The sequence below is a fragment of the Tamandua tetradactyla genome, chromosome 4 (genome assembly GCF_023851605.1).
Source record: "Tamandua tetradactyla isolate mTamTet1 chromosome 4, mTamTet1.pri, whole genome shotgun sequence".
Lineage (NCBI taxonomy): Eukaryota > Metazoa > Chordata > Mammalia > Pilosa > Myrmecophagidae > Tamandua > Tamandua tetradactyla.
In genome coordinates this window covers 121221050-121244823 of record NC_135330.1, presented here as the reverse complement: position 1 = coordinate 121244823, position 23774 = coordinate 121221050, and the positions used below count along the sequence as shown (strand labels likewise).

The following is a 23774-nucleotide window of genomic DNA, read 5'->3' as shown; positions in this document are numbered from 1 at the left end:
TCATCTGGTCTTAACCCCTGGAACTTTCCCAAATTAATTACCTACTACATTCAGTCCACAAAAGCTTCCTCAAATTTCATGTATGAATGGCTGCAGTGGTGATCCAAAGCTCTTTACAACCTCTTTTAATACTTTGAACTGCTGGACAGCTGCTTTTTTATGCTTTAAAATCTCAGTGGTAGAAAGTTAGTTTTCATCCAGTGTTAGGATGTTTCCAATGCTGAGGTCGTAACTTTTCAAAACTGCATCAATTCTTTATATATGTATATGTGTGTGTGCACTATTTTCCTGTCACATATTGTTTAATTTTAGCTAGAGAGTGTAGACTGAGTTCATTAAGTGTTTTTAATCATGCACTGGTTTTATTCTTATACCTGTTGCTGTGTTGAAATGTGTTCCCAAAAACATATGTTCAATTCCTAACTTCAAGCCCATGAATGAGATCTCATTTCAGAAAAAGTACCTCTGCAAATACAATTTCTTAAGATGAAGCCAAATTGAATTAGGGTGGCGTCCTATTCCAATATGACCAGTTATTGGATACACACACGTGTGACCACAGAGGCAGAAATTGAGTTATGCTGCCACAAACCAAAGAACAACAAGGATTGTCAGTAATTACCAGAAGATAGGAAGAAGCAAGGAAGTATTCTCCCCGACAGGTTTTGACGGAGTGTGACCTTGCGGACACCCTGATTTCAAACATCCAGCCCTGGAACTGTGAAACAAAAAAATTCTGATATTTGAAGTCAACTGGCTTGTGGTACTTTGCTGCAGCAACCCTATGAAATCAAGACATCTGAAACAATACATTTCTCTGATAACTCAGTTATCTTAGCTCCTATACGTCTAAAAACTACTGGTGATAAAGCTGTATAATTGTCTGAGAAAGATATTTAGAAAGTACATTCATTTCAAAAGGAAATTGAAACTCTCCTATGTCACAAGTGAAGAGTGCAAATTGTTACAAACGCTTTAGAAAACTATTTGGCAGTACCTACTCAACGTGAACATACATGCAACCAGTGACTTAACTCCTACATAAATTGGTGCACAATTGCACCAACAGAAATGGATAAGATGATTCATAGAAGCGTTTTGTTTAAAATCCCCAAAATGGTAAGAAAAATCAATTGTAAATTGTAAAAAAATAAATTGTACTATATGCGCACAATAGAGTACTATGCAGCAGTAAAAATAAAATAACTATAGCTGCTTGTAGCACTATTGCTCAATCTCACAAACTTAGTATCAATTGAAACAAGCTAAACACAGAAGAAGACATTACTTAATTTATATAAATTGCAATAAAGGGCAAATCAAGCTAAAAAAATGAAGTCAAAACAGTGGTTTTCTTGCAGATGAAGGAAAATGGTGCAATGAATGTGGGAACAGGATTGATTTCTTGGCGATACTAAACTGACAGTGTGTCTGGTTACATAATTGTGTTCACTCTGATCTTTCCTCAAGCGCAACAGTTTTGCTTTTTGCACATTCTATGTATCTGTTGCACATCAATTAAAGAGATAAAAACATTTAATTCGATGCATTAAAAATATCTGTAAAGTATTAATAACTTTTATTTTTCTTGACCAGTAACACTGCCATCATTCTCCCATGTATCTGTTAAATACTTCAATTGGATTTGTATCTTTCCATCACTTCCAAAATCCAAACTATCATAAATATTTACATTTTTGGAAATGTGTTTTGACATTTGACTTTAATTTGATTCAATTTGGTTTTCATCCCCATTGCTATTCCCCTAATGGAGACTCTGCCCAATCAGGTTTAAACAATCAGACTTATTCAGAATGAACCTGCTAATTCAAATTTCTTCTTTTTGCATAGTTTTCCTGAACCACTACTACCTTTAACATTTGACACCTACAATCAAAGAGCTTGTCTGATGACTTTTGACCCCCTAAAAGGTCTGGTCATCTGACTTTTATGATTTTAATGTAATTTAATGAGGTTTTCCAGTGCAAATTGTCTTTTCTAGAAAGAATTGTATCATCTTTATCTTATGGAAACTTTATTTTCATGGCAGTTTCTTTCCTGCTCTGAGCCATCTCTCCATTTTCTTTTCACTTTCTCTTTCAAAATTTATCCATACATCCACTGTCCTTCAAAGCGATCTCCGTTTCAGTTCCTTCATAGCTTAGTTTGATAACACCAGATCTACCAGTCTCCCCTTCTGTAGCACCTCTACAATTCTTAAGGACTGCACAGTATGATAATTAATCACAGTTTTGTCTATTTATAACTATCCTACTAACATTACATGCTAAGATCTGCAAATATAGAGATGTATAGAAAAGTTCTATTCCTTCCTTTCCAGAATTTCCATAATTCTTCATAGAGAAAGAGAAACATACACAAAAATAGAGCACATTTGTTATAACAATTAAAATGTTTTGCATGCTGCCTTGGCACCCGTCTTACTTTGGTAAACCACTTGTCTAAACACTGACCATTGGTCTAGATAATAAGCAGCTTTCCAGCCCTGGGACATAAACTCCCACAGAGCCCAAACCCGCATCTGGGGCCTCCACATATGCCACCCACACCTCACCCAAAACCCAGTGCTGGTCCCAGATGCTAAGTTCGTCATCCCTATCACCTCCAGAACTCCCAGTCCCTTTTCATTTTAGCGTGCATTTGCTTTAAACTAACCAATCCTGACTCCTGCAGAAGTTTACCAAACTCCAGCCCTGGAGCAGAAAAAGACACAAGCCCTTTCCTCCCTATCCCGCCGTGTGTGTGTGCGCCCCACCTGCTGATTGGGCCACCGGAATGGATCCTGCTTCCCTTCAACCCTTCTTGTCACCTCTCCTCTCTCCGACCTGCAAATAATAAAAGGTCTTTTCTCATGCATTATGGTCTCAGTTTCCCACCTGACTTCCACCTGGGCCTAAATTTAAAATTCAATTTTAATTCAACATGACACTGGAAGCTTAAAAACATCGCAATCTTTTGGAAATATTATGAGAATCGGGCAGACAGCAATGAGCTGTGCCTTGGAAAGAATGTTGAAGTCTTCACAGAGGAAATTAGTTGAATTTAGTAAGCAGGAATAAGTTGTTTTCCTATTGTTTGATTGAGGGCTGGGCATTGCAGTCAATGAAGGTAACGTGTGATGTTTTATTATCTCAGGTATTTACTAAGATTTCCTATAACTGTGTATTTATCTCATCTATTCAAAAATATTTTTCACAATGTTTGTGCACATTATCAAGCATAGTAGGTACTCAATATATGCTTTTTGTCTGATGAATTGTTAAGATTGCAGTGCTTATGAAAGTGGGCATAAGGGTAAGGCAGATTCTGGCTTTCATTCTCTAGTTGCATGCATTACAGTTCCTTAGCCTTCTGTTTCTATTTTCTTAAATGGGGATATTAATAGTATTTCTATATCCATGAGATATGTATCTAGGAGATATTACAAAGAACAAGGGAGAAATTGTATGTCAAGTACTAAGCACCATTCCTAATAGTTAATTCCACCAAAAATGATTGTTGTCAATATATTTATCATTGGTTTGGTTGATACATATATTCTACTTTCTCTGTATATTGATATTAGAACCCTATTCTGGAATGCAGTACAAATACAGAGAGCAGAATTAGAGGGTACACATCTTTTAATGAATTATTTTACATTTCAAGCTTGACTCCTAAAGCCATTTCTTCTAAAAACTAAGAGTTAGCTATGTCATAAGCCTCAGCACAATTAATGGGAGTAAGAAAGGAAAAGGAGGGGATGAGAATAACAAGAATAATCAGCTGATATAAATGATACATATGTGTATGAAAAGCAAGCATTATGAGAACCCAAGTAGATGGATTTTTTTGATGGCTTTTGAAGGAGCTAGAGCTTTAGAGTATGGGCAGATATTTAATGGAAGGAGGAATACAGGTATTCCACTTTTATCTGAAACATTTACCATGATATTTTCCCAGGGAGAAAAAGATACATTATTCATAAATGTATTATTTTGTTTTCATCTTATATCTTATTAATATATATATCTACAAACATTTTGGTCCTTTAAGGAAATAGCAATTTTCTATTTAAAACATGAAAATTTCTTACTGTTAAACACAGTAAGTTTAAGTTTTCCAATCTACAGGGCATATTCTAAGTAGCCGTAAAGTGTTTTTCTGAATCACATGTGGCAGAAGAATAGATTACACTTTTTTTAAAATTAAAATGCCATTAGGATAGATCTTTAACTAATGGCTTTACAGAGACTTGCACATGTTTCAGTTTCTTGGCCTGACAATGGAATTGGGAATTTCTGGCAAAAAAATTGTGATGGAAAAGTAGAAAAAGGGGTGATTTTTAAGAACAATAAAAACTCATTCAGGGTGGGTCACAGTGGCTCAGCAGGCAGAGTTTTCGCCTGCCATGCCAGCGACCCGGGTTTGATTCCCGGTGCCTGCCCATGCGAAAAAAAAAAAAACCTCATTCAGCCCGCTTTGCTTTGACAAATTACTTGCTTAATTTTATTTTTTTAACTAAAAATATAATAATCTCATGACATTTCTACTCATAAAAAGATTTTCAGATTAAGTAGATGTACATAAGTATCCTACAGGTTATAGAAACCAAACTATCCATGCAATTTAGTACAGTGTAGTTTAAATTGGGTTTAACTAACAAAATAAGAAAATAACAGTGTGGCATTTGAAGATATCTACGCCTGAGTTGCTGCGTTAATTTTGAAAGATATTTATAATTGTTTTATGTTAATTGTGTTTGAAATAACATCCATGGAATTATAGGTTTATATTTATTTATTGTACAATTATATAAAATTATTTTCAGTCAAAGCCACCTAGCATGTAAATAATGCTCTAAAATTTGTCTATAGAAACAAATCACATTCTACCCATTTTATTTATTTCTACGCATTCTCACATCTGCATGCGTAATAAAATTTGCTGCCTTTTCCCCAAAGTTAAGTCAATTAACTATATGAGTACAGATTTTTAACAGTTGTTTTGATGTATTATTTTGCATCCCATTGTACAATAATGCAAATACTATAAATATGCGTTAACTAATATCCCTAAATAGCAATGTGATATTTTGTAAGTAAAATGTGTACTATTAGTTCTAATTCAACAGAAAGAAATATAATTCACAAATAGTACGTCCTGTCATTAAGTAGAGAATTGATAAAATGCAGCTCTGTTATGCAGTTGGTACTTTACAAGTTTAAACAAATGTTCGGCCTTTATTCTCCTTTCAAGATCATGAGATAAAGACTGCTACATCTTCTTGTTCTGTGTCTACATTTTGCTTTCACTATCATGCTGTCATATACCTGACATATGCATGCAAATAGAATGAATGACTCATTCTATTCATTTTTTCTGAATTAGGCATTGTATTCTTTTAAGTGGGAAATTCAAAGCCAGAGGTAATTTTGTTGTACTGACACACATTTCTAAAACTCAAATGTTATGAATGATATAAATATTCTATTATCATCCATATTTTATGTGAATTTCTCTGAAACAGGAAAATGAAACTTCCTTCCTTGCTAATAACCACCTATATGTAGACATGGAAACTTATACCAGATGTATGCATAAATATTAATGTTCCATGTGGGAATAAAGCAGTCACATGAACATTAATGGCAATTTATTTGAAATTTAGTTAAATTATATAGACACATATATCCACTGTATTTCAGATGCAGGCAAATACACATTTATATAGCTATAAATTGGAGTAATACACACACTCACATATATAGCATCTTTCAAAAACGTTGACACTAGACATACTTAGATTTGCATTTAAGCCTTGGCGTTTATTAACTGGCTCAATTAAGAAATATATAATAGATGTTTTTATCCTCAGTTGCTTAACCTGAAGCTTGTTTTGTGAGGATGAATGAGATCAAATACATGAGGTGCTTGCTATGCATGGACTTACATATGTAGTCATCACTCAACAAATTGTGTAGCTCTATTATGTAAAATGTAAAAATCTGTAACATGCAATACATGTTCTTAAATGCATAGTATCTTAAATGTATAGTATCTTTGCTGATTTGGAAATATGTACCCCAGAAAAACCACGTTATTTTAATCCAATCTTGTGGAGGCAGACTTATTGTTTGGGTGAGCCTGGGACCTTTTCATTAGATTATTTCCATGGAGATGCATCCCTGCCCATTCAGGGTGGTTAATCCACTTTTTGAGAGGACACAGACAGAAAATGCCCCAAGGGACCCCAGAAGCTGAGAGAGTCGATTGAAACTAGAAAGCAGAAAAGAAGGGCCAGCAGATGTCACCATGGATTTTTCCATGTGACAGAGAAACCCCAGTGGGATGGACTTTCTTGAGTGAAGGAATCCTCTTATTGATGCCTTAATTTGCAAATTTTCATAACCTTAGAACTATAAATTTGAAATCTAATAAATGCCCTTTGTAAAAAGCCAATCCATATCTGGTATACTGAATTTTTGCAGCATTTGCAAACCATAACAGTATTTAAGGATTATTAATAAATGCAAATAAAAGACAATTTATTTTGAAAAAATAGATGCATTATTAAAATTTAAGTACATCTCTAATCGTTTATGGATTTTTTATAGATTTGATTGAGATAACTTCACTTACATATTCCACTCAAAGTATACAGTCAATATCTCACAATATCAACACTTAGTTATGCAATCCTCATTGCAGTCAATTTTAGATCATTTTCATTGCTCCAAAAAGAAAATTATCAGATGGACATGCACATACAAAACCAAAACACCCCATATCCCTCATCTTCCCTTATTGTTGATCCTTTATGTGGTACACCATTACTATTAATGAAAGAATTTTAAGGTATTATTGTTAAATGTAGTCCATAACTTGCAATAGGTATTTCTCCCCCACATACCACTCTATTTTTAACTCTTTGTTCCAGTGTCATACATTTTTATTAGTTCATGCAAGAACTTTAGATTATAGTGTTAATAAGTGAAAGACATGATTCTAAACAATCCCTTAGAACCAAATTTACCTACATGTAGCACTATTCCTTATATTTCCATTATCAAGGCCACCATCAGCCGTATCTATTTCCAAATATTTTAAGTTCAACCTCATTATACATTCTGAACATTTAGGTTACCCCTCCCCCTTCTTTAACTTCTGTCTTTTTCTAGGTATCTCATATTCTACATTTTAAGACTCTGAGTTTGTATATTCTAGTTAGTTCATATTAGAGAAATCATACAATATTTGTCCTTCTGCTGGACAGCATGGATGAGCTCTGAGGACTTAATGCTGATTTATTTCACTCAGCATTATGTCCTCAGAGCTCATCCATGCTGTCACATGCTTCAGGGCTTCGTTTCTTCTTACTGCTCCATAATATTCCATCATATGTATATAACACATTTTGTTTAGCCATTCATATGTGATGGGCATTTGGATGGTTTCCATCTTTTGGCAATTGTGAACAATGCTGCTATGAACATCAATGTGCAAATGTCTGTTTGTGTCCCCACTTTCAGATCTTCTGGGCTTATAGCAAGTAGCAGAAATGCTGGATCATAGAAAGTCAATATTTAGTTTTCTGAGGAACTGCTAAACTGCCTTCCACAGTGGCTGTACCATTTTAAACTCCAGCCAGCAGTGAATAAGTATACCTACTTTTCCATATCCTCTCCAACTCTTGTAGTTTTCTGTTTATTTAATAACAGCCCTTCTTGTAGGTGTAAGATGATATCTCATTGTGGTCCTGATTTGCATTTATCTAATATTTGATGACGATGAACAACTTTTCATGTGCTTTCTTGTCATTTGTATTTCTTCTTTTCATATTTTGTGCCTATTTTATAATTGGGTTATTTGTCCTTTTATTGTGAGGCATACTACCTTGGGGATCTTTGGGAAGCCCACCTTTTCTTTGGCTCCATCATCCCAAAACATCGGGGCAGCACCCAGACTTTCTTCCATCTCCCGGGCACACGCTCAACCCCCCAGAACAGTGGGATGGTAATGAGGTTCCCCCAATCTCCAAAGAATGTGCTCAACACTCTCAGAAGCTTGGGGCACCAAAGCTCTTTCTGAACATTGAGGCAGAAGGCCTGCCATCTACCTTCATTGCAAACTTACCTTTCCACATGGATGGCTCTCCTGGCCTGAGATTTCTTGGCTTCAGACCTTATCTTCTATGATTCTCCCATTGAAGTCATTTTTCCTTCAATCTCTCTCTTTTTTTTCCCCCTTTTATTTAGTCCAGACTAGCAATGCTTCTACTCATACAGTTCACGCAAAAAAAAAAAAAATTGTCAATTTAGCATGTAGCATACTGGGATCTAGGCCATCAGACAGTAGGACCATCCAGAAATCCTTTCTAGATAATTCCATCTCAGATCCTACCTTTATCTGAAATGGCTGACTGGTTCCATGTTTGGTTAAATCCTCCCATGGGCCACTAACTTCTGGGTCTTACTTTCTGAAAGCCCAGAATTTTCTAGACCATCAATTTCTGGTTTCTTTGTACCCAAGCATTTAGTTTTCAGTGTATCCCTTTTCTGTCACTTTTTACTATAAGATGCAAGGATCAGGAAGGCTACATCATCCACATTTGGTTTGGAAATTTCTTCCACTATGTATCCCAGATCATCATTTCAAATTCTACTTTCCATCCAACCCCAGGATTCATTTTTTTTTTCCAAATTCTCTGCCACTTTAAAACAAGGATCACCTTTCTTCCACTTTGCAACCACATATCATTTCTGTCTAAGATCTTATTGGAAGAACCTTTAGCATCCATTTTCTACCAAAAGTTTCTTCAAAGCAATTTAAGCCTTCTCTGTTAAGCATATCACATTCTTTCAAAACCTTCTCCTTATCCACGTAAAAAGCCATTCCAATATGTTCAGTATTTGGAAACAGCAGTACCCCACTTGTCTGATATCAAATTCTGTTTTGATTTGCTAATGCTGTCAGAATGCAGAATGCCAGAAATGGATTATCTTTTATAAAGGGGATGTATTAAGTTAAAAGTTCTAGTTCTAAGACTTTAAAAATGTCCAAACTAAGGCATCCAGAGAAAGATACCTTGACTCCAAAGAAAGGGCCTGATGGTGTCCAGAATTTCTGTCAGCTGGGAAGGCACATGGCTGACATCTCCAAATGTCTATATCTGAGCTTTCTCCAAAATGTTTTCCCTTTTAAAGGTCCAATAAACTAATCAAGACCCACCTTGAACATGTGAGGCCACACTCTTATGGAAATAAGCTAATCAAAAGGTCACAACCACAATTTGGAGTGTCATATTTCCATAGAAACTACTTAATCAAAAGATTCCACCTAAAAAATAGGTCTGGCTCACAAGATTAGGTTGATTAAAATAGCATGTTTTTTTCTGGGGTACATAACAGTTGTAAACTAGCACACTCTCCTTTAGCCTTTGGTTTGTCAGTAATTTCCAGGCAAAACAAGGCAAGGGCCTAACTCAGGTTGTGCAGTCCTTTTCAGAAGTCTGTTGGACACTGGTCATAGAAGTAGTTTGTCATACTTCACTTTCCCAGTCTTCCCAGTAGATGGTGCTTTTGGGCCACCTCCTCTCCACAACCCTGCCTCTCCCCAGCTGTGAGAGCCCACTGGGCAGGGGCCAGACCAGGTGAAAATCCAGTCAAGGCTGCAGGTCCCCTTGGCATGCTGGAAGCCTGTGGCTCTGACGCCAGGAGATGGGTATTGTGCACCAGGGGAAAGATTGCAACTTGTAGCTGTGATATGTCTGGCTGCAGGGCTGCAGGGCTGACATCACAAGCGAGCAATTAGCTCAGCAGTGCTTTGCTTATCACTGGCCAGCAACACTGCTTCTGGAGTGTAGGGAAAGGTGCTTGGCATTGCAATGCAGCCCCCTCGCCCCCACCTCTCCACATGTGTATGTGATGAGCACACTGAGCCCCTGTACAAGACAACAAGAGGCACAGCAGCTCTCTTGCCAGCCAATTGTTGGATCAGTTCTGCTCTGTATTCTTCTCTCCTTCCCAAGGCAGGGCTTCCCAGTCTCTGCCCAAGTCCAAGCACCCTTAGTACCTACCTCCAGGATGGGCACTGGCACGGGTATGACCACAGGGTCTCTAAAATGAGTCATTGGCTCCTGCACAGGGATACTGCAGGATTGGGGGGAAGGCCTTCCCCACCTCTCCCTTATAGGGACATGCCGCTTTTTGGCTGCCTTATCCAGCTGTTACACAGTGGCAGACCTCAGAGGTGGTTGTGAGTACACTCACTCCAACATATCAGTCTGAGTTTTTCTGTTTTTCCATCCAGGTTTTCCTTATATAATGCAAAGATCCTTTTCTTGGTCATCCGGACTCTATAGCTACTGCTTTGGTAGTTTTCTGCCTGTTCACTGGTTGTATCGTGGTGGAGGAGTGTGAGCTCTGCTGATCTTATTCCATCAGCTTCCCAGAAGTCTGGCTTTACAGATTTAAGGCCATGCACCAATGCAAACTTCTCCTTCTATTTTTTTTTTTTTTTTTTGGCACTCTAGGGACCAGGAATCGAACCCGGGTCTCGGGCATGGCAGGTGAGAAGCCTTCATTTTTATAATACTGTGCACACAGAGGATTTTATTTTATATTAATTAGACAATTGTAACTTCTTAGAGCTTTTCAAACATGATTCATTTCAAAATCACAACAGACCAATTTTGTATTGAATAATGTTAGTTTTTGTATTTGTGCTATTCCCTATACTACTGTCATAAATCTTGAATTTCTTAAGATAAATGCAAAATAGTCTTTGAATGGATTTTAAAAAGTAGAGGAAAAGATGCATAAAATGATCCATATCATCTTAAATCTCATTTTTTGGACTACTCCCACCTTTTAACCCCAGCCTCCGTCTTCCAAATCCAAGTAAGAATTGGATTAGTTAAGGCTATGAATACAGTTGAAATTCAGAGCCAGGTTCTGACCACTACACCATTCTCAATAAGTTACAATCTAATGGGAAAGAAAATATTAGTACATTAATGTGTAGAATGGAAGAGTAAATATGATTAATTTCTTAAAAGTATTCCAAATAAAGTATTATAAGAGTTGAGATGAGAGAGAACTTGCAGATGGACTTCAATATCACAAAAACATATTACAATGTTCTCATTTTCATAATGAACCATAATGACTCTGAATAGCAGTTATTTTCATTTTCAAATCAAACATATTTCATACATTTTAGAATAATTTATTCTAAATATCCTCATAGGCCAATTCACCTCTGAAATTTAAGGTGACTGTTGATGTCAGCATTGCACTTTCAGTTACTTACAATACTTCATCACAGTTACTATATTTTCTTTGTGACATAATAAAGTCAGGATCATTGTAGAAATATTCAAAACACTCATAAGCCTAAAGAAAAAAGTAAAGCCCACCTGGAATTCTACAAAAATCACAATAGAAATTAAAATTTAAAAAGAAAAATCACAAAATCTCACATAAGTGTTTAAAAGCTTGGTACAAGCTGATATCCTTTACAAAATGGAAAAGGCTTAAATACTTTATAACTAATTCATTCCTCTATGTATTTTAAAGTACATTTTCTCCACAGAGTTAAGTGCCTGCATGTATATAATATGTTTAATTTATTCATACCTCTACTTGTGAATATCAAGTTGTCGACAATATTTTGATATTTGAAATCTGTTAGACCTCTTTTTTTGCTATATGCATGTAGAATAAGGTCATTTAAAACTCTTAATCTTTAAAACATTGTATAATGAGTTATAGAAAAAAAGTGTGATTTATGTCTTCATGTCCTTTTTGAATATTCATGCTCTCAGTTGTCATAGGTTGATGTTGAAAGGCCGATAAAGATGCAATGGAGAACAAGCCTCTAAAATGGTGACCGTGTTTGAAAAAGATTATTATTCTTGGCAGGGAAAATATTCCCATATGTTCATCATCATTGATATTTTATATTACATGTTTATCTTTTTTATATAATTTCATAAAGATATAAAACACAGAAGACATTTAGAAGATTAATATTTTGAATTAACAAAACAACGCAGTATAAATAAAAGGTCAATAATTTATTATAATTAAAGCACTTCAAAATAAAAATGTAAATTGTCTTTCTCACATGTAAGTGAAAATGCTTGCTAATTACTATTTCATGAGGACCATAAACAAGCAATAATAAGGCTATGTCTGGCTTTCTATATACATCCAAATACCATATGAGTTCAAAGAATATTAGAATATTAAAATATTTCAGTGTTGATCATTTAATCTTCAAGAATATATTTGAAATATATTTATGTAGAGAGATAAATGACAGTTATATCATAACAAATTTTTGCTAAATGGAATAGAAAATGCAACAAGTCCATAATTTTGTAATGGAAAATTTACTATAGCTATACATAGGCCCTAAACTAAAAAAAAGGACAGCTTTGCATAGATAATTATTTCTACATTTTAGAATAAAATTATGGTGATATGCTCAAAACTTTCTTGGTTATCACTTCTACTTTAAAACTCAGGTTTATTGTTCTTATTTCAAAATTGCAGTGCTGAACCCCAGTAAAGATATGTACTTTAAGTTTTTTCCAAACTCAGTCTTCTGAATGTTTTCTGAAAATTCCCATATTTCCAGGAATTATTTTGTTTTTTTCCAAAACACACTATTTTGTTTTTTTTTCCGAGCTGACAGTCCATGATCTTATTTCCCAGAGAATAAGACTCTTTTTCTACGGAGGCTTCTAAACTCCAGCCAGCCTCATCAGAAAACAGATAATCAATGAGGTGTGTACACTTAAAATCTCTGAAGTATTCTGATAAAATAGTGCATTTTACAGCTTGCCTGTCTTCACAGAAGCTTCAGGAATGAAGCCAATTGCTTTCTCCACTGGGAGTTCTAGATGGCAGAGATCAAGGAAGAGGCTAATATTTGTCATTTCACGAATTAAAGACTACATGGTAAGTTTAGTGTCAGAGAGCTTTAATTATTTTTCCTCGCTTTGTAGTTTGGATAGTTTAATGTGGATTTCTCTGCAGCTGACAATTTGAAGTGAAAAACCAACCAGTATGACAGCCTTTACTGAAGCAGACAATGTAGATAAAAAATACAAGGGCTATTTTCTCAAATGCAAAACAATATTTTGAATTTTCTGGGATGCAAAACAATGTTAGTCACCCAACTGAGTGAAAATTCCAATATTCATCTAATTTCAGAGAACATGTGCAATGACACAATTTTCTACACACTTGATTGAGATAGAAAATATGTGAAAATAGGCCATATTTTAAAGATATTTGCCACTTATAATTAATTTGAAGCATATAGAAAAAGGGGAATGTATATCTTAAATGTGATATTCAGAAAATACCCATTTCAGAAACAAACGTCACAAGTAATATATGAACTTTTTCCATGTATTCCTATCATTTTAGTCAATGTGTTTCAAAGATAATATTGTGAACCATTTAAGGAGGTAAAAAAAGAAGAATCTAGATGAAGTTTCTGTGGTGCAAAGAAAAAAATATGTCAAATTCACATAGTGATTGGGTGTTACAAGTGTTCAAGTCTAAGGGCGCCATCATTTAAAAACCTGAAAGCTGCCCCCATTAGGGGCATGTCATTCCTGTAGCAGCAGGGAATTAATTGCAAGAATGTGCTCGGTTTGGAAATTCTCTTTCCTATCCTTTCCTATGCTAAGTCTCTAATTAAACCCATGGTGAGTCTCCTAATTTCATCCTTGTACTGTTTTCGGTTTATATTAGTATTTCACAAAATTTTCCTTGAGCTTCAAATGATTCTTTGAGGGTACTCATTTCTTATTGAATCTCAAGAACCAAATATAATATTCTTTCCCCTGGATATGTTATCTATTCACTCATTCAATCATTCATTCCTTCAGTGAATCATTCCATTGGTCAAAGGGTAATTATTGGTTACCTATTATGTGCCAGGCTGCATATTGTGCCTTAGGGATTCAAATATAAATCAAATTCAGCCACTACTTTAGAGAAGCTTATTGTGAAATAATGGCCCCTAATCTCAAACTCCTATTGATTTGCTTTCAAGACAAAATAGAGTCTTTAACAAGACTTACTGTATTAGTCAGCTTTGCTGTAGTAAGAAGTCACAATGGTTTAGAGGACAAAGGTCTATGCCTTGCTCATGTTACAAGCTCGGCGCTCTCCTCTTGCTCCATGTTTTGTTTTCATTTCAGAATCCATATTAGAGAAGAAGCCCCCATATGGGACAAGCCACTCCCTTGATGGAGAGCAAATTGCAAAAGGACTGGCAGAAACACACTATGGCTCTTAAAGCTTATTCTCAGAAGCGGCTTAAGTCACTTCCTCACATGTTTATTGGCAAGAGAAAGCAATAGCAAAGCCTGACAATATAATGAGGGGAAGGTCTTTGAGTCAAGTGGGAATGTGCAGTAAGTAGGGATGGACAAACCTCTTCGGCAAAAGGAGTTAAGGCCTGGGAGTAATCAAACTATCTCAGTTCATCTGAGGGCTAGCTTTAATGGGGAAGGGGGCTGATTCTGATATTCCATAATGACATTTCTTATTAGGCAGTGATAGTTAATTTTTAAAATTATTTTAATCAATGGCGATTTACTCCTCAGATAACTGAAATAATGCACACATTTAACTAAATCCCTCAAGACAAGTCTTCATAGTTTATAACATAAGCATTAAAATATCAAGTGGTTATAATCCTGCACAACAGCTTGTATTAGGGAATAGGAAATAGAAAAATGCTTTTTGGTATTTTATGTGGAAAACAAGCGCTATACCACTGCATATGATTCTCTGTATATTAAAAGGATCATTACGCATGCTAAAATATTCTTAGCATTGTTACATAAAATACTGCTAGATAAGATGCCTAACTCTTTTAAAAGCAAAAATGTTTATTTATTATATATAGCTATATATGAAGACTTTATTCAGTGAAAATTAGAGTTTCTGTCTCAGAGAAATTTATGTTCTATATTCCTCTCAGCTAGTCAGAAGCCTAAAAAGAAAAATCCTATGAACAGAATGTTTTAGGTGAAATACAGCTGCAGGGTTGAAATTCCATTATGACACTATTCTATTTCCATCACCCCACAGGAACACATATGCTTAATTCATCAAAGCCCCCTTATTATCTCTGCAACACCCCCAACATCCACATCCACCCCAAACCCATTTAAATGGCCAGTTATAGCATTTACAAAGTAAATCTGACTTTGCACCACAACAGCGCTAACAGCATACCCCATATGCTTCTAAAACATACACGGAAAATCTGCACAGCATGATGTTTCTCAGAAGAATAACAATAGTCCCTTTATGCACCTAAAATAAGAAACCCGTGTTCATGCTGATATAGTTAGGTGGATTCAATTCCCACTCATAAGCTGATGTATTGATTTAAAAATGAAATATAAAACAAGTTCCTCATTTGGAAGAAGTCATCTCCACTGCCAGCAACTGTAAAATACTCTACCTTGTGTAGGTAAAATCCAGTCATTCGAAAACAATTCCAAATTAACTTGGAAAAAAATAGAATGTAGAGGAAAGATCATGGCTCCTTGTAAACTCTCTTGACACTAACCTATGTGCATATATTTTTCTCCTTTCCTAATTTAAAACATTAGGAGAGTAACATGTTCATCCCTCTAGTGAATGAATCTTATGGAGTAATTTCATCTTGCCAACTATGATGTTATTCCCTCCATCTTAAATATCCTTTCCCATTTTCCTTCTTATATGAGACTTCATATTTTAGATTATTTTCTGATTATTTTTCTTTGTTTTCTTCTTCCATCCCTGGATGTTTTTCTTGCTTGCTCTCAGTCTTCTTTGTGAGTGCCTCTTTCCATGTCTATTACTTAAATAGTGTTAAATATCAAGATTTTAATTTTTTTATAATTGTATTCATAATAATCCTACTAATAGTTATAGGAAAAGTTAATATAATTGGAACATCTACTTTGTACTGGGGACTTTCCAATGCCCTTTACTTGTAGTGATTCTTTGACTATTCGTTAACATTTGATATCATTATCGACCATTTACAAATAAAGGAGAAAAAAAAAAAAAAGGCGTTAAATGATTTCCCCCAAACATTCTTGGAGGGTAGGTCAGGACTCAAATCCAGGAAGCCTGACTCTGAATGTGAGTTATTAATCACGACATGCTTCTTACATCCTCTTCTTCCCATGTAACAAATCCCAATGTGGCTGACCCCCAAATGAACATTTCCAACTCAACTATTTCACATGAGCTCCAAATCCACGTGTCTGACTCTCTGTAGGAAATGCCTACTCATGCAAATAGATGGAATTCAACCCTTTGCATACTAAATTGATTCATTTTCTCCATAATGGGTCCCCATTGGTATTCCACTTCTCAGAGAGTTATCCTATTATCCTTCCAGCTGCCCTAGCCAGAGACCTGACTCATTCCTTCCCCTCCAAATACAAGTCCTGTCCACTCAGTTTCTCAAATCAACCATGTCTCTCTGCTTCCATGGCCACCCCCCAAGCTCCTTGGGATCTGAAATGTCTTTATTTATCTATTCTAAGTCTAATTCATTTCCTACAATGTGACCAGAGCGACCTTTTCAAAAATTCAAAGCTAAATATGGCAATTGTCCTGTGCAGAACATTTCAGTGTTCACTTATTGTCTATATAGGATAAGATTCAAAAGTCTTAATCTAGTTTATTATAGCTTCTTACCTTCCCAGCATTTGCTCTTGCCATAGCCCCAGCCCCCCAATGTCACAACCATATTGAACTGCAGTCTCCAGGCCTCAGCATGGCCAGTTTCCTCCTCTTGCCCTGTCTTCTTGTGCATCTGGCTGGCTCAGATGACCAATTCAGGTTTTCTATTACTTCCAAGGATAAAACTTCTTCTTTTTTTTTTTTTCTGTGCGTGATCTGGGAATCGAACTGGGGTCTCCCACGTGAAAGGTGGGCATTCTAACCACTAAACTACCCATGCATTCAGGATAAAACGTTTTGATGCATCTTTTGTCGAAACTGTGGTGACACTTCTGTACTATTTGATTGCTTTTAACTGTCTGCATATGTTAACTTGAGTTTTAAAAATATTTGCATTGAAACAGTCATGCCCCATCTAAAGCTCCCATTCCTTCTGCTTAAAAGCAGGAAAGTTTTACTCATTTAATTGTCTGCTTTGACAGTTAACATTAATAGCCAATAACATGTAGATGTAGTCAGTTTTCTATATTCTAAATTTGTCAATTAATCCCCAAATATTCTTTATAGCATTTATTTTATTTTACCTCCAATACAGCATGCAGGCTCAACTACTGCACTTAATAGTCATAAAACTTAGCCTTATTCAATCATTAATATTTATTTAGCCTTACTTTTTCTTTTGAAAAAATACTTCCCTTGTTTGATATTTTCTCATAATTGGGTTTGAATTATGCACTGTCAGGGAGTATTTTAAAGAGTAGGTGAGGTGATCCTGTATAATGACATTATCACAAGTGGGCATGATGTGCACTTCCCCACCTTTGTGATGTTGATTTTGATCACCATTTCAAGGTGTACAATTTATCCACCATATAATTACCATTTTCCCATTAAATTAATAAGCAGCATGTGGGAAACCCTTTAATACTGAAAATATCTCTCTTCATCAAAACGTCCTCTTAGAATTAGCATCCATAATTGATTCTTATCTGAACAATTTTTTACTATGTTGTAGTATTATTTCTCCCAATCTAGCCTACATTTAGTGCTACAGTCAGCACTCAGCACTATACTGTGATGAAGAGCCTTTCCCTCCTCTTATTCATTCATTCATTTATTCGTTCATTCATATATATATATATATATATGTATAATTTATTATCTCTAAGGGCTCATGAATATCTATTTTTGAAAGGTTTCAACATATTATTCTACTTGATTATGTTTGCATTCAAATTGTCCCAGATTTTGCTCCTACACCCTTGTGGCATATAGCTGTCTTTTTTTTAAATTTTTTTTTAGAATAATCAGGCAGAAAACTAATTGAGAACTCAAGTAGGAGGACATATGGGCAGTCTCACAAAGTCAGAAATGAGGGGGGTGAGAGGCAACAAGCAGTGTGGGGTCGTTTGCTTTTATAGATTAGTTCTACCTATTTCCCTGCCTTCCTTGCTCAGTGTTTTTCTTCTACCCTGCCATCTCTCGGGGGTGATGCCTGGTGGTAGGGTGGGTTGGTTGGCTCTACCCTTCTCCGGTGATGACTCATTTGGGTGGGGATCATTTGGCTCCACCCTTCTCCATAGATGGCTCACGCAGGTGGGAGTTGTTTGCTGCAGTTGGGTTGGCTGCTGCCTGGGGTTTCCTGTAAGTGGGTAACCTCGGGGCACGTTGTTCGCCCAGGACATGGCTCCTCTTGACCTTGATTAATGGTCTCTGATCAAGGGCTCCTTCATGTTTTTGTTTTCTCCTCCCTTTCTCCCTGTTCTAGCGTGCTTGGAATTATGTCTCAGAGAGGTCTCACCCCTTAATCTGAAGGGGTGCTGATGGAAGACAGTCTGTCTTCTGTAGCTGCTTCTGGCTTATCATGGGGTATAGGCCCTGCCTGATAGGGCTTAGAACTTTCTGGCTGTCTCATTTAAGCTGAGATTGGAGGAATCCAGAGGGGCAGTTGGAATGGCTGAAAATCCTTACATCAGTATTGATTGGTTTTGTGTGAAAGGCTTCCAGGCTGGTGAGAAGCTTAAAAAGTAAGGGCCTATTAATTGCAAGAGGAGGATAGAAGTGAGTGGATTTAGGAGATTATCAGCCAAGGGAGACTGAGGAAGAGGGAAAGAAATGACCATCTTCCAGATTCAAGAGTGAATTTTTATTGGGTGCCTTCTTCCTGATTAACTGGAGAATAAGAGTGCACATGTAGCAAGTTAAGGGGTGCGGGAATGAGGCTTATAAGGTCCCTTATTGATTGGGTTGCTGCTTTGGCTACCATGTCAGTCCAGTTATTTCCTTGAAAGATGTTAGTATTATTTTTCTGATGGCCAGGGCAATGAATTACCACTGCTTTTTGTTGGTAAGAGCACAGCATTTAAGAATTAGAGTACTTCTTGGTGGTGTTTAGTTGGAAGAAAGTGTCACTCTTTCTACACTGTGGCATGAGCAAGCAGGACTGAGAAGGCACAGAACTTTCCCCTTTCCTAGTTCTTGAGCTCAAGTAAGGGCAATTAGTTTGCTTTCTGAGGTAGGGCAGAGCTTTGGCTTATTAAATTGGCATCCCTCATTGCTTAAGAGAATAGAAGAAATTCCCCAGGTGGAAAAGTTTAATAGTTTTATTTATTTATTTATGTTTTTTCTTTTTCTTTTTTTTTTTTTAGTTTAAGGAACTTTGCAAATATATATATATATATATATATATATATAGCTTTTATTTATTTATTTATTGTTGCTTAAAATACTCTGGCCTTGTTTTTGGTCTCACACAGAAGTTGAAGTTTTAGAATCTAAACAGTATTATTTTTATTTCACTCTTAGCTAGCTCAGCATCCTTCACATGTCGCTATATGGAGTAATGCTGACTTTAGAGCTGGAGAACTATAACTCTGAGTGTTCAGTGTTACACAGTTACTTCTAGGGAACTACTAGGTTATACAAAGAGCAAAGCATTTCAGCATTTAGAAATAACAGTTAAAGCTTAGGAGTAAATGTGATTGTTGTAAGAGCTTACACTTTAAACTTTCTCTCTTTTTTTTTTTTGCATGGGTAGACACCAGGAATTGAACCTGGGTCTCCAGCATGGCAGGTGAGAATTCTGCCACTGAGCCACCATCATACCACCCAAAGCTTTCATTTTTCAAAAGCATTTTAAGTGAATTTATTTTTAGAAGTAATATTTGACAGTTGTTTCATATTGGAGCTATTAATTACAACTATAGCAGAAGTTTTGTTTTGCTTTACTTTTACACATTTACTAAGATTAGGTTAATTAACAGGTAGGACAAAGTTTGTATAGTTGCCTTGTTTCTCCTTTACAGATTTTTGTTGAAGATGAAATTTTGACTTACAGCTGATCACCCATGCTTTTAGAGATGCTTCAAGTAGTATAACTGACAAGTAAATTTGGTCGTTTAGCATTACACATCAGTATTATGATTTAACATGAATAATGAGAATTTTGTTCAATGTTCATGTTCAGTGTTCTCATAGTTCCATGAGAACGTTGAACATTGTTAAGTTTTTAGGGATTTCAAATAACTTCTAAATATATGAATAATATTATTTCACCCATGCAAATTTGGCTAACAGAAGACTAAAAAATTTCTTTCTATCATTTTAATATTTCTTAAACACTTTTTAAGGGTAATAAGTTAAACTATTTTAGCACTTTACTTTTACAAGTTGAAATCTTTTGTAACAGACTTTCTTTAAAAGTGAGAAGACTCAGCTTCTGAAATAAAGGATGAAAAGGTTAACATAAATATTAAAGAATATTATTTTGACATGATATAATATTGTTATTTTTAGATGGAGTATTCAGATGGTTAGGAAAAACTTTTTATAACTTTTTATTGAGAGCAGTTTAACAGAAAACAGCATTGATTGTGACAGACAGAATTTATTTTTATAAACTCTCTATAACTTCTTATAATCAGCAGTGACTCAAACAAAATTTACTTACTTTCTTAAATTTTTCACAACTTTCCACATCCATTCAGGACTTGTAGTCAGTAATGACTATAAGATTCACTTTCATAAACCTTTCTGTGACGTTCCATATCCATCCAGTTAGCAAGGATTGCAGCAAATAAAATTTGCTTTTATATTAAGAATATTTTAGTTTGCAAAACTAACATACAGCAAGACTATACTTTGGGCATTTGGAGGCCAGAAAGATCTAATGTTAAGGTATTTTTAAAGATATTGGGATTATTTTGAAACTTTTGGGGCAGTACTGTCTGAGTTGTGCGGGAGTTTTATTTTTGGGCCTTTGCCATTCAGCAGTAATAGGTATTGAGAGGTAGGGTATAGAGGGATACAAAAATATGTTTATAAGATTTAGGGCTGAAAACGTGCTTGCAGTTAGGGGTTATTCATGGACTAGCATTGGGATGCTTTCATCCCCTACAGACAGTTTTATTTGCTTAAGGATCTTCTCTGGGATGCCAGGAGGCCTCGATCTAGTAGCGGCCTTATTGCAAACAAGGGGGTAAACACTAGCTGGGTTTGCTAGTCTTAAGGTAGCCCCAAGCTATCATTTTGAAGCACTTCCTTCTTTTCTGTCAAAACAGCAAGTTCCAGGCTCATCTTTTTCCTATCTTTTCTCAGCTGGTAATCAACCATTTTTTTCCAAGGAGTTCAGAGATACCATTTGCTTTCTTCTTCTTCTTTTTTTTTTTTTTTTTTTTTTTTTTGCATGGGCAGGCACTGAGAATTGAACCTGGGTCTCTGGCATGGCAGGCAAGAACTCTACCTGCTGAGCCACCATGGCCCGCCTCCCATTTACTTTTAATGTAAGTATATGTATGAAAAATCATAAATGAAGCACTGGTTGCATCATTCAAAGTGAAATAAAGTTATATTTTTGAAGATCTTCTTAAAATATCATATGTAGTCAACTAACTCAGAATACCATCAAGTAATTTTGAATAGTAACAAAGATGGCTAATTCAAATTCGTTTTCCCTGAACTGAGAAGGACTGTAGAAGAATGGTTTCTAAACCGAGTAACTTTAATGCATGACAACACTTGTGTAAGTTTCCAGATTTAGCAAATAATATATTTATCTCATTAAAAAAAACATTTATATATTTATTATATACCAGGTATGTTCTAAGTGCTGTACATATATAAATTCCATATTAACTCAGTTAAACCTTACACTTACCCCCATGAAGTACTTTTATGCTTCTCTATTTTAGGAATGAGGAAACTGAGGCATAGAGAGATTAGGCAGTTTGTCCAGGGTCACAAAGGTTGGTAAAGCTAGGACGTAAATGTGGACAGTGTGGCTCCAGTGGCTGTGCTCATAGCCACCCTGTTACAATGTAAAGTTCCTAAACACTGGGAAAATTAGTCCTGATTTCCTAGATTCAGTCAGCCAGGCTATTATTTATAGTTCTAATTCAGGGAACTTGCTCACTTCATAGTTGGTATGCCTCCCTTTCTTTTCGATATTTTTATTTCTTTTTCCTTTCACTTATTAGTCTAGTGTTGAAACTATGAAGTCCCCCTTCAAATAATTCTTTAATAGTTTATGCCAAAAATGTAGTAGGTATGTTTGATGTTTATGCCAAACATAAAATCAGACAGTTTCAATCCTGCATCTAATAAACCCACTGAAATAAAATATTTAGTTTTTTCATACTCTGAACTACTTGGGTTTCTTACTTTTTAAAAAAATTCTAACACTGCTTTTTCAAGTTTGTACCAGACGCTTTGTAGTATACCAAGTCAGAGTTTGTAACCACAGTTATCAAAACGGAGGTTCTGGTACTGTTGTTTCAGGCAGTTCTCCAGGAGAAGGGGAGCAAATCTTTTAAGCCACCAATACTCTTCATTCCCTTTTAAACCTTCCCAAATTTTACTTTTTCTCATTTATCTCATTTTTATAAAGCAGATTTTGTTTCATATGTAATATCCTGGTAATACCAGGGAAAGGAAAGGCATTTCCAGATTGTGAGTTACAAAAATAGACCTTTATTATCTATTCATGGTCTTTAATATTTAAATTTATATTTTAATTTATCTGTTTTGGGCTGAATTAGTCATTTAAGAAATAATTTGGGTAATGCTTTTGAACATCACTTACACTTTATTCCATTTCTATGTGTATGTTTTATTTTCATAAAGGTCTTTCAAAGACCCCTCCTGTATTCCATATGACTACGACCTGGAACATGTTCTTCAGTGTGTGGTGGGAGGTAGTGATGACTAATCCCTAGTGCTTATTAATTTTATCTCCTACTACTATTTTAGGGACTTTAAATTCAGATTTATCATAACTCTCTTCCATTTACTCCAACTAACACTGATTACTATGCAACTTATTAACCACCTGGGGTACAAAGATGAAAAAAATGCATACTCTTGGTGCCCAGAAGAGTTTAAAGTTTTGTTGAAGAGGGTAACGTAACAATGAGTGTATGATGTGAGTTATATGGTGAAACGGGTTTTTCAAGGAATTTAAAGGGGAGATTTGGCTGGTTGGATGTCAGCCTGCTCTCCACTTCAAGAACTGCCCAGTTTTCTTTCCTTGGGTTTCCATTGGGGTGGAGGGAAGAAAGGAAAAGAAGGAGCACCACTGACAAGTATTTGAAAATCTCATTTTTAGGAGGATATTTAATCTGGATGGAGTTCAAGAAGACTTCCGCAATGGCATGAGGTATGGGACAAGTCCTGCAACTTCAAGATTTGCAATGTAAAGCCAAGTGGAACTGTTGCTTCTTGGAGAAGAAAGCAATATGGTGTTGCAAAGCTATAAAACATCCTGATTAATGCAGGGAATTATATGAAATTTACTTGAACATAAAATGCCATGCCAAAGGAAAAAAAAGTACCAAGCTTTATGATTTTATAGGAGGATGGAATACAATGAAATATTTTATAATATTCTGAGTTTTATTTTTGAAAGTTCATATTATTTTCAGGGTAGAGGGCAATTTCACTGCTTCATTTTAGTAAGGAATCTTCAGTCTCACTGTCTCTTTCCATGACTGTGTCCAGTCCACTGATGAATCAATCAAAGGCACTCTTCATTTCTGTTACAATGTTTTGATTTCTAGC

The 23774-nt window shown here is 35.7% G+C and overlaps 1 long non-coding RNA gene across 1 annotated transcript; it reads left to right on the top strand.

The window, feature by feature from the left end:
• Positions 1-9871: 9871 nt before the first annotated feature.
• Positions 9872-23442, top strand: LOC143679316 (uncharacterized). The gene is made up of 4 exons (XR_013173647.1): positions 9872-10101; positions 10535-10570; positions 12865-12968; positions 23323-23442. It is a non-coding gene; the product is annotated as an uncharacterized LOC143679316 (long non-coding RNA).
• Positions 23443-23774: the final 332 nt, after the last annotated feature.